This window comes from Balaenoptera borealis (genome assembly GCF_965194805.1).
Source record: "Balaenoptera borealis genome assembly, chromosome: 19".
NCBI classification, from domain to species: Eukaryota; Metazoa; Chordata; class Mammalia; order Artiodactyla; family Balaenopteridae; genus Balaenoptera; species Balaenoptera borealis.
Window position 1 is genome coordinate 60,090,189 of NC_138878.1, and position 12,244 is coordinate 60,102,432.

Genomic DNA, 12,244 nt, shown 5'->3' on the forward strand with positions numbered 1-12,244 from the left:
GCATAATCTGGCATGACAGATGATGGCTGTGCTTATTGTAAATTTGAGGTGTTCTCCTAATACCCTCTGTTTATGGGAAGGAATGTGAGCACTTGTTAAATAGTGTTAAAAATTCAACACTGAAACAAAAATATACCACTCTTCTTCCAGGCCTTAAGATCTGTTAAATTTGAGCATTTCCGGTAATTGCAGGGTGAACAGTCTTAACATTCTCACAGCTGGAGTAGCCAAGAAAATTCTAAAACAGACCAGGAAAGAGGATGAGCCTTGCGGGTTGTTAAAGATATTATAAAAATATGTTATGAATCCACAGTAACAGATAGTGCAGTAGAACAGACCAGCAAATCCAGGAATAGACACATAGATTTGGGAAATTTTGTTTGGTGGTTTTGCAAATCAGTGGGAAAAGAGAGATGACTGAACAGCTGGTGTTGTGGCAGCAGTGGGAAGAGAGGCTAGTTATTCTTATAAAATATAAATTCCAGATGTGTCAAAGAATGAAACACAAAAAACTAAAATGATAAAAGTTGTAGAAGAAAACACAGGCGAATTTGTCCATCGTTCTGGCGTGAGAAAGATCTTTCTAAGCAGGATACAAACCCTAAGGGCCAAACCAAGGAAGAAATTAATTCATTTGTCAACATAAAAATTAAAAATCACCCTGTGACAGATGTTACTGTTAAAAAAAAGACAGATGATACACTTGCAAAATGTTTCTAATATATATCATAGTAAAGAGCTAACTTTTTAACTCTAGTAAGAGCTGGTTCAAGTTAATGAGCAAAAGATGAACACCCTTATAGAAAAATGGGCAAAGCGTATCAACAGGCAATTCACTGGGAAGATATTACAAACAACTGATAAATTATGTGAAAAGTAAGCTTACTGCACTCAAGCTGCAATCAGTGCAAATCGAAACAAGAGATCATTGTTCACCTGATGAGCAAACCTTCTTACACATTGTACATACTCCCTCCTGGCAACCATATTAGGGAAAGGCAGCTTCATAGAGCGTATTTGTTTAAACTGATGCCAACTTTCTGGAGTTTTTATCGATATTTGGTGATTACAACTAATTTTCACAGAACACCAGTGAACCTCTGTTACTTTAACAAAATAATCAGTTTGGTGGTGCTACTTGAGTGGTGGCATGCTACATACTTTAAAAAATTTACTTTTTTATATTTCCTCACATTAAAAAATACAACACCACAGACATTTAAAAGCATGCAAACAGAGACATGATTCAATCCAAACATTAGCCAGTGTGATTGGATGAACTCATTCCTCCACAGATAATGCAGTGACTTTTTCTACCCATTGTGCTTAGAGATTTGTACTTTTTGCGACAGAATGAGTGACTGAGATCAGAGAGCTGTGCTGGTCTGTGCTAACACCACCTGGTACGTCCAGGCCTGTAAAAGTGGCCCCGGAAGTCCTGGGTCTACACAGCGCATCTGTCCTTCTCAGTTAAGCGTCAGGTGGGACTGTCACAGGTCCTTTGGGTCCTGGCTCTTGTCGAGCCCTGATGGCCATGGAACAGCAAGAGGATGCATGGTAGGTCTCAGCATGACGGCATGGTCCTGGGATCATCTTAGTGTCTGGTGTAAGATTTGGCGTTTCTCCTGTGACTTCTGCAATTTTGATGAGGAAAGGAAGGACTTATTAGATAGACTTAGTGGGTCCACTATGAGACCACGTTTCCTGTGACTTCACTTTCAAGCTTCTGGCTCCATTTAATTGAAGTGTATCCTGGGTTTGCAAAGCGAGCTATAGAACAATTATTATCATATGAGAAGATAGGGAAATTTCTGGGGAAAAAAATGTACTGAGTAGGGATTACCACATAATCTCAAAAAATGTATGTAACACATAAAAATGTAAACATGTATATTTTAATTCATTTAGAAATATAGTGTGTGCTTTTAGCCACTGAAAAGGAAATGAAAAAAAAGAAAGATGAACCGCAAACTGGGAATAATATTAACAGCACGTATAACACACATGGGCTAATTTCTTTAATTTACCAAAAGCTGATTCAGAATAATAATATGAAAAAGACAACCTGGCAGAAAAGTATACAAAGGCCAGGACAGGCAGTTTGGAGAAAAGAAATCAAGATGACTCTTAAGTGTGTGAAAAGAACAACGCTCGACCCCATTCCTATTTTAAGAATTAAAATCAAAAGCAATGAATTATAGTTTTTCACCAATCAGAAATTTGAAAATTGGATAACAACCCACTGCTGGTGAGGTTGTGGAGAAATGGGCAATCTCCTCCACTGTTTGTAGGGAGGTGAATTTGTCCAATCTGGAAATGATCTCATTGCCTGTGGTTTCAGGACTGGTTAAATCAATTATCAGCCATTCTTATGTGCCGAGGCAAAAGGATTTCTGAGCTATCTTATTAATTTAAGGAAACATTCAGAAGAATGCATATTAAGATCATTTTTGTTTAAACACAAAAGATTTGTATGTAAATGCTGGTTTATGAATAATTTATTTTTCTGACAGTAACAAGTAAATAAAGAGTAATAAGAAAGCTGTCCTTTTGGGGAGAGAGACTAGGGGAGGAGTAGCAATAAGGTGAGTCTCACTTTTCATATTTTGTCTTTTAAGTACTCTGAATATTCCAACAATGAACAATTCATTCATTCATTCATTCAAAATAACCAGAGGGGGACTTCCCTGGTGGCGCAGTGGATAAGAATCCATCTGCCAATACAGGGGACACGAGTTCGATCCCTGGTCCGGGAAGATCCCACATGCCACAGAGCAACTAAGCCCGTGCGCCACAACTACTGAGCCTGCGTGCCACAACTACTGAAGCCCACACACTTAGAGCCCGTGCTCCGCAACAAGGGAAGCCGCCGCAATGAGAAGCCCACGCACCGCAACGAAGAGTAGCCCCCGCTTGCCGCAGGCAGCAACCAAGACCCAACGCTGCCAAAAATAAAACAAACAAGAAAACAAAATAACCAGAGATAGTACAACCACTCTGGGGAACTATTTGGAAGCTTCTTAAGGTTAGCCATACCCTTGCCACATGACTCAGGCAATCTACTCCTAAGTATTTTTGCCCAAGAGAAATGAAAACCTATATCTACCAAAAACGTGTACATGAACATTCACAGCAGCATCTTGCTGATTATAGCCCAAATCTGGAAACGACCCAAATGTCATACCAATTTTAGTTATCCATGAGTTGATGGACATTTGGGCTGTCTCCACTGTTTGGCTGTTGTGAATAATGCTGCTGTGAACATTCACGTAACAAATTTTGGGGTGGCCATATGTTTTCTTTTCTCTTGGGTTACCTAGGAAGTGGTTCATCCACTCAATGGAATATTACTCAATAACAAAAAGGAATGAAATACTGATACCCACAACAATATGGACAAATTTCAAGGGTTTTTAAAAAAAAAATTGAAGTATAGTTGATTTACAATGTTTCAGCTGTACAGCAAAGTGATTCAGTTATACATATATATATATAATTTTTTTTCAGATTCTTTTCCATTACAGGTTATTAAAAGCTAGTTCCCTGTGCTGTACAGTAGGTCCTTGTTTATCTATCAAAGGTTTTATTTTAAGGGGAAGAACCCAGATACAAAATAAATACACATACCAGTCTTAGTTCAGGCTGCTTGAACAGAGCGCCATAGACCGGAGACTTATAAACAACAGAAGTTTATTTCTCACAGTTCTGCAGGCTGGAAATTCGAGATCAGGATGCCAGCATGGTTCTGGGGAGGGCCTCCTTCCAGGTTGCAGATGGCAGACTTCTCTTTGAATCCTGACATGGCTAGGGATCTCTCTGGGGTCTCTTTTATAACGGCACTAATCCCATTCAGGAGGGCTCCACCCTCATGATCTAATCACCCCCAAGGCCCCCCACCTCCTAACACATCACCTCAAGGATTGGGATTTCAGCATATGAATTTTAGGGGGACACAAACATTCAATCCGTAGCATTACTCTATGAGTCCATTTATAAGAAGTTTTAGAACAGGAAAAACTAATCTGTGGTGGAAAAAAATCAGAACCGTGCTTGCTTCAGTTGGGGGAAGGTCTTTGTGAGGGGGTTTGGTAGAATGTTCCGTGCCCGGGGTGGTGGTTGTACAGGTACACGTGTCTGTCCAAACTCACCGAATTATACACTTAGAATGTGTGCATTTCACTGTGCGTAAATGACACCTCAATAAAAACAGTTTTTAAAAAGTAGAGGGGGTAGGGCTTCCCTGGTGGCGCAGTGGTTAAGAATCTGCCTGCCAGTGCAGGGGACACGGGTTCAAGCCCTGGTCTGGGAAGATCCCACATGCCGCGGAGCAATTAAGCCCGTGAGCCACAACTACTGAAGCCCGCGCGCCTACAGCCCGAGCTCCACAACAAGAGAAGCCACCGCAGTGAGAAGACCGCGCACCGCAACGAAGAGTAGCCCCCGCTCACCGCAACTAGAGAAAGCCCGCGTGCAGCAACAAAGACCCAACGCAGCCAAAAACAAATAATAAATAAATTAAATAAATAAATTTATTTTTAAAAAAAAGTAAAGAGGGGACTTCCCTGATGGTCCAGTGGGTAAGACTACACACTCCCAGTGGAGGAGGCCTGGGTTCGAGCCCTGGTTGGGGAACTAGATCCTGCATGCCACAACTAAAAGATTCCGCATGCTGCAAGGAAGATCCTGCGTGCCGCAACTAAGACCTGGCGCAGCCAAAATATAAATAAATAAATAAATATTTAAAAATAAAGACTAAAAAGTAAAGGGGGTGATTTTATTTTCATCCTTATAGTTCTGTGCACTGAATGATTAACAGCCAAAACCGTAACTATGTTGTACACTAAAAGCCACATCACCGTGACGGGGCTGGTTTAACGCATTTTGTGTGTGGTTATAAATCTTGTGGTAAGCCAGCTCCAGCTCACTTTGTGAGCCTGTTTACGCTACCCATCGACGCGATGTGGATGAAGACTGTTATAGCCCAGCATGGGTCTCTGTTTGAAATTCAGGTCTGACACGTCCGTTCTCATAAAACTATGCATGTGAGTCCCATCTCAAGTGTGCGGAAGTCACATTCAGTTCAAGGTCAGGGGGCTCAGACAGAGGGGTGGAGGCTGCTTGGTCCAGTGTGAGGATGCAACAAATCTCCACCCCGGAGGAGAAGCTGTTGGAATGGATTTTCCTGTTGGATCCTGTGACCTTGACATTTCTGAGGGGAAAGTGCTCAGTTATTAAAGGATGTTAATGATTCAAATGAACCAAATTCCCCATACTTGACTTACAAGCATTTGGTTTAACCGAACCACGTCCTGACATTATAAAGGCAAACTATTTAAAATCTGCTACCCTCTGAGAATGGCCAGAACACTCAGGAAAATGAAAATTAACGTGGGCGAGCGAGTCCTAGTAGACAGTGAAATGGATTATGAAGCTGAGATATCACTTAGTTTGTTTATGCTGAAGAAATAGACCAACCACTATATTCAATATCTTGTAATAAACTATAATGGAAAAGAATCAAAAAAAAAAGAAAACGTGTGTGTGTGTGTATATATATTTATCTGAATCACTTTGCTGTATACCTGAAACTCACACAATATTTTAAATCAACACACTTTAATTTTAAAAAAAGAAAAGAAATAAACCAACAAAACAGTGAGACAATAATGAGTACAGAAATAGAAATTCATACATCTGAGAAGTTAGACTCTGACTATGGTGCTATTTATTTTAAGTTAGCAGGGGAGAAAGGGGATTTTCTAGGCATAGCTAGTGCTTAGAAAACTGGGCAGCCACTTGGAAAAAAAGACTAAAGTTGGGTTCTCTTCTTCCTTCTGCCAAAATACCTTCCAGAAGGATCACAGACATACATGTAAAAAAGAAATCAACAAATATTTAAATAAAAACAGGAGTAACTTTACTTACCATTTTGGAAGCAGGAGGCATTTCCAAGAAGGACTCAAAGCCCAGAGGTCATGAAGGAAAAGATGAAAGCAACCTGATTATATTAAACACTTAAATCCTTAGAAAAAAAAATCCACAAAGTCAAAAGACAGCAAACTGGAGAACACATTTACTGTAAGCATGATGGACTCAAGATGAATTTTCTCAGTTTACAAAGAGCTTGTACATATCAAAGAAAAGACAAACATAGAACAATCTGGCAAGGATCTCAATAGGAAATTCACAGAAAAAAATAATAAACAAAAGCCGGGCTTCCCTGGTGGCGCAGTGGTTGGGAATCTGCCTGCTAATGCAGGGGACACGGGTTCGAGCCCTGGTCTGGGAAGATCCCACATGCCGCGGAGCAACTGGGCCCGTGAGCCACAACTACTGAGCCTGCGCGTCTGGAGCCTGTGCTCCGCAACAAGAGAGGCCGCGATAGTGAGAAGCCCGTGCACCGCGATGAAGAGTGGCCCCCGCTTGCCGCAACTAGAGAAAGCCCTAGCACAGAAACGAAGACCCAACATAGCAATCAATCAATCAATCAATCAATAAATCTTAAAAAAAAAAAAAAGCCAACAAAGGGTTTACTTTCCTACCAAGTGTTTATGTAACATAACACAATATGCCAAGCACTCATAAGCATTTTCCTAATATCTACTTATTTAAGATTAAAAAAAAAAAAAATGGGGAGAGCAGTGCTATTATGGTCCTCCCCATTTTTATAGATGAGGAAACTCATCACCCAAAGAGGTCAATAACCAGTCCAAGGTCACTCTGCTGGCAAATGGTAGAGCCCAGATTTGGACCCTGGGGTTCCAAGACAGGCTCTTAACCAGGATGCCACACTGCTTCCCCCACCTCTCTCATGAATGATTAAAATAAGTGCAAAGCCAAACAGCCATATGATCTCATCATTCACATATCAACGTAACAATAATGCAAAAGTTTAGGGATGCCCAGGCTGGCGAGGGCTCGGGGAAGCAGGCACCTGGCTATTTTTTTTTTTTTTTTTTTTTTTGATATATTCAAAGTGCTGAAAGGGAAAACCCTGCAACTTAGGTTATTCTACCCAGGTGTTCTTAATAGGCATGAACATTTGTACTTCCTTCTGAGGGCAATGTGGTTCTAGCCATCAAGATTTAAAATATACTCATCAAACTGTGCTGAGGTATGCCAGGGATGCTGGTTATAGCATTTTTGTAAAAGGGAGGAGGAAACTGGAAACAATATGGTTAAATGATTTATGGGACACCATAGAAAGGACCACTGTGCAGTTGTCAGAATGAAATGGATCTCTGAGTGCTGATTGCCAGGCCATATTTTTAAAACCTTTTATTGAAAAGTACATGTGTCCTAAGTGTTCAGCTGGATGCGTTTTCACAAATGGAACACACCTGTGCAACCAGCCCCCAGAAAACGCCTAAGGCTCCCCCCACCAAAGTCTATTGAGAGCCCTGCCCATCCTCCACCCTTCCCCCACCCCCCAACCTCACTCGCAGAGGTAAGTTCTGTCCAAGCCACACTTTTCAGTGAACAAACGGTGCTGCAAAAAAGATGCATTATGATCCCTTTTGTTGAATATTTTAAGAAGGAATAATACCGCATTGATATTGTTAATACATGCATACAGATATATTTGTTTCAGGAAGGAACAGGTATTTTTTTAATAGTGATTGCCCTTAGAGTGAGGGACGGGGTAGAGGGCAGGTGGAAGGGGTGCAAGGTGGGGACCACCTTCAGGGTTTATTTTGGTTTCCTGTGCTTTGTCAATTTCTAACCATACAATCATATTGAGTGTCTTTTTTTTTTCTTTCTTTCTTTTTTGGCCGCTCCGTGGCGTGCGGGATCTTAGTTCCCTGACCAGGGATCAAACCTGTGCCCCCTGCAGTGGAAACGCAGGAGTCTTTAACCACTGGATCACCAGGGAAGTCCCGTATTAGGTGTTTTTTTTCAGTACTCAATATTGAGCCATAAAATGGCATGAAGTGCTGATACGTGCTACATGTGGCTGAACCTCGAAAACATTAAGTTGAGTGAAAGAAGCCAGGCACAAAAGGCCACATATTGTATGATTCTCTATATATGAAATGTCCAGAATTGGGAAATCTGTAGAGATCTGAAAAGGTCTTGGGTCTAGATAGAGGTGGTGGTTCCACTACATTGTGATCTAGTAAATGCCATTGAATTGTGCACTTTAAAGTGGCTAATTTTATGTCATGTGAATTTCAATGCAATGTTTTTAAGTAGTAAAAAAAATCTGGCATCTGGATCATGGACCTTTTTTGAGGGGGGTACGGTAGAGGTTCTTCTTTATACTTTACCTTGAATTAAAAAAGCCACATGGACTTCCTGGTGGCGCAGTGGTTAAGAATCCGCCTGTCAATGCAGGGGACACGGGTTCAATCCCTGGTCCGGGAAGATCCCACATGCCGCGGAGCAACTAAGCCCGTGTGCCACAACTACTGAAGCCTGCGCACCTGGAGCCCATGCTTCACAGCAAGAGAAGCCACCGCAATGAGAAGCCCGCGCACCGCAACAAAGAGTAGCCCCCGCTCGCCACAACTAGAGGAAGCCCACGCGCAGCAACAAAGATCAACGCAGCCAAAAATAAATTAATTTAAAAAAAAAAAAAAAGCCACAAAGCCAAACGCCCGTGTTACCTCTGGCTGCTGGGGAAAGTAGCTCTGCTGCAGATCTCGGAAGAAAGCTTTTGCTGTCCTCTTTAGATGTGTATTTGAGTTTTTTTAATCAACATGTTTTTGGTTGGAAAGTTCTTAGCTTTCCAAGGGTCAGTTTTTAAAATTCCAGCCTGGGCTCTTACATTCTTGCAAAACTGGAAAAGCAAGAGGGCTTGCAGAGAGTACAAGTCTGGTCATGCTCAAGTAAAGCAAAGCCGTGGGGCCCCCGCCTCAGTGGGAACGTTCTGGAACAAGCGTGAATATGTAGCTAATGTCAACGATTACAGCCCACTTTCATGCTCCAGGCGTGTTCTGGGTGTTTCCCCTATGACTTTCACACTTCGATAAGAAATGCGAGCATTTACAGAATGTTCAAGGGCAAAACGCTGAAGTGAAAACTCTCTCCCACTGCTTTTCCGTGATCCTGTACGCACTTAACTGAAGCCTTTCCTATGAGGGCAGGCTGAGCTGTTTTTAAAGCTGTCAACATGTAGGAACAGGGAAGGAAACATCCGAAATAAACAATCAGAAAACAGAGAGATAGGTCAGTCACGCAAGGGGATTGGCTCGGATAAACATGAAACTGTATGATGAGCCTGCAGTAATTAAAACAGTCCAGTACAGACCGAAGAAAGGGAGAAGCAGAGCAACCTAAATCTACGAGGAGTGTTTACAAATATAGGTGGGGTTTCAAATCGGCACGGGAAAGGTGAATTATGTAAAAAGTGGTCTTGGGACAACAAGCTAACTGTTTGGGGAAAAACAGCCCACTCCTTACATCAAAATTAATTCCAGATGGATCCAAATGTATAAAATGAAACTGTAAGAGTGGCAGAGGGAAAGATGGGTGGATCGTTGATCATCTTGGAGGGGAGGAAGCTTGTCTCTTTTTTATTTTTTTATTTTTAATTCTTTTAAATTGAAGTATAGTTGATTTACAAAGTTGTGTTAATTTCTGCTGTACAGCAAAGTGATTGAGTTTTATATATATATGTATACACATATATATATAAATATATACATTCTTTTTTAAATATTCTTTTCCATTATGGATAATCATAGGATACTGAATATAGTTCTCTGTGCTATACAGTAGGACCTTGTTGTTTATCCATTCCATGTATAATAGTTTGCATCTGCTAACCCCAAACTCCCACTCCATCCCTCCCCCAGCCCCCTCCCCCTTGGCAACCACAAATCTATTCTCTAGGTCCCTGATTTTGTTTCTGTTTCATAGATAGGCTCCTTTGTGTCATATTTTAGATTCCACATATAAGTGATATCATATGGTATTCGTCTTTCTCTTTCTGACTTACTTCATTTAGTATGCTAATCTCTAGTTGCATCCATGTTGCTGCAAATGGCATTATTTTGTTCTCTTTTATGCCTGAGTAGTATTTCATTATGTATATGTACCACATCTTTATCCATTCATCTGTCAATGGACACGTAGGTTGTTTCCATGTCTTGGCTATTGTGAATAGTGCTGCTATGAACATAGGGGTGCATGTATCTTTTTGAATTATAGTTCTGTCTGGATATATACCCAGGAGTGGGATCGCTGGATCATATGGTAATTCTATTTTTAGTTTTCTGAGGAACCTCCATTCTGTTCTCCATAGTGGCTTCACCAGTTTACATTCCCACCAACCGTGTAGGAGGGTTCCCTTTTCTCCACATCCTCTGGAGGGGAGGAAGCTTTTCAAAGCTGAGTGGACTCGCAGAGTTCAAAGATCTTAACGCAAATGTAGGCACAGCCGGGACCCAGCGAGGGATCCCAGTCTCATGTAACCATCAAAGAAAACCGGCTTCTTAGCCGCTGTGATTAACAGAAAAGTTAAAATTTTTATACAAGAAAAAAATAACAAAGTCAAAAGGTAGTGACAAACTGGGGAAAAATAGAGGTTTCGTGCCTCCCTTTACGAAAAACTCACGTAAATGATCAAGAGAAAGAGGAACAGCTGAGAAAAATGGGCAAGAGACACGGATTGGAAGTTTACCGAAAAACAAGCGTCCATAGCTAGTAAACACATAAAAAGATGCTCAGCGTCACACTTAATTAAAGAAAAGCAGCGCAGGGCTTCCCTGGTGGCGCAGTGGTTGAGAATCTGCCTGCCAATGCAGGGGACACGGGTTCGAGCCCTGGTCTGGGAAGATCCCACATGCCGCGGAGCAACTAGGCCCGTGAGCCACAACTAGAGAAAGCCCTCGCACAGAAACGAAGACCCAACACAGCCAAAAATAAAATAAATAAATAAATATATTAAAAATACTTATAAAAAAAAAAAAAAGCAGAGCAGAAACAGTCACAAGATAAGGCTGGACTTAGAGATCAGGGGAATAGAGCCGAGAGCCTAGAAAACAACCAGGAGATACCATTGTCCACGTATGTGATTGGCAAAAGTTCTAAAAGTTGTGTAATAGCCAGTGTTGACCAGGATGTGATGAAACAGTGTCACTCATTATTATTGGGAGTGTGAACTGGTCCAAAGGCCATTTGGCAATAGCTGTCAAATTTTCAAAATGACTTTTGTTTGGGGTCCCAGGGACCCTGCTGCTAGCAGTTTTCTCCCACCACATAGTCTCAAATATATGCCATAGCTCTCAAGGGGAGGGTTTGTAAGAGTGGAAAATGAAAGTGATCCAAGGGTCCATCAGTATGGAACTGATTAAATGAACTGGGGTACAACCCTGGGAGGATGGGACACTTTATAGACATTAAAAAGAAATGCTTAGGACTTCCCTGGCGGCACAGTGGTTAAGAATCCACCTGCCGATGCAGGGGACACGAGTTCGATCCCTGGTCCCAGAAGATCCCACGTGCCATGGAGCAACTAAGCCCGTGAGCCACAACTACTGAGCTTGCACTCTAGAGCCTGCGAGCCACAACTACTGAGCCCACGTGCCACAACTACTGAAGTCCGCGCCTAGAGCCTGTGCTCTGCAACAAGAGAAGCCACCACAATGAGAAGCCCGCGCACCGCAACGAAGAGTAGCCCCCGCTCAGTGCAACTGGAGAAAGCCACCAAGACCCAATGCAGCCATAAATAAATAAATAAAATTAATTAAAAAATATATTTTCCAAGTTGTTCTATAATACATCAGTGATAGACATCTAAGCATTTCTTTTTTTTTTTCATTTATTTATTTTTGGCTGCATTGGGTCTTTGTTGCCACGCGCCGGCTTTCTCTAGTTGAGGCGAGCGGGGGCTACTCTTCCTTGTGGGGTGCAGGCTTCTCATTGCAGTGGCTTCTCTTGTTGCGGAGCATGGACTCTAGGCACGCGGGCTCAGTAGTTGTGGCTCTCAGACTCTAGAGCACAGGCTCAGTAGTTGTGTAGCTCGGGCTTAGTTGCTCCACGGCATGTGGGATCTTCCTGGACCAGGGCTCAAACCCGTGTCCCCTGCATTGGCAGGCGGATTCTTAACCACTGCGCCACGAGGGAAGTTCCGGTAAATATTTTTAAAATACCAAGGTGCAGTAGGGCACATGGGATCACCTTGGTATAAATGAAAAATGTTATGTGGTTACAAATGGTAGTATATGCATCAATTCTTTTTTTTTTTTCCCCCCCCTGGAAGGAAAAACAACAAACTTTGAAAACGGATTCTTCTGAGGTA

General features: G+C 41.9%; 1 long non-coding RNA gene across 1 annotated transcript; it reads right to left on the reverse strand.

The window, feature by feature from the left end:
• Nucleotides 1–513: 513 nt before the first annotated feature.
• LOC309617665 lies at nucleotides 514–11,678 on the reverse strand. Its single transcript, XR_014238098.1, has 2 exons — nucleotides 8,607–11,678; nucleotides 514–1,634 (listed from the first exon to the last, which is right to left on the reverse strand). It is a non-coding gene; the product is annotated as an uncharacterized lncRNA (long non-coding RNA).
• Between the last annotated feature and the right edge of the window lie 566 nt (nucleotides 11,679–12,244).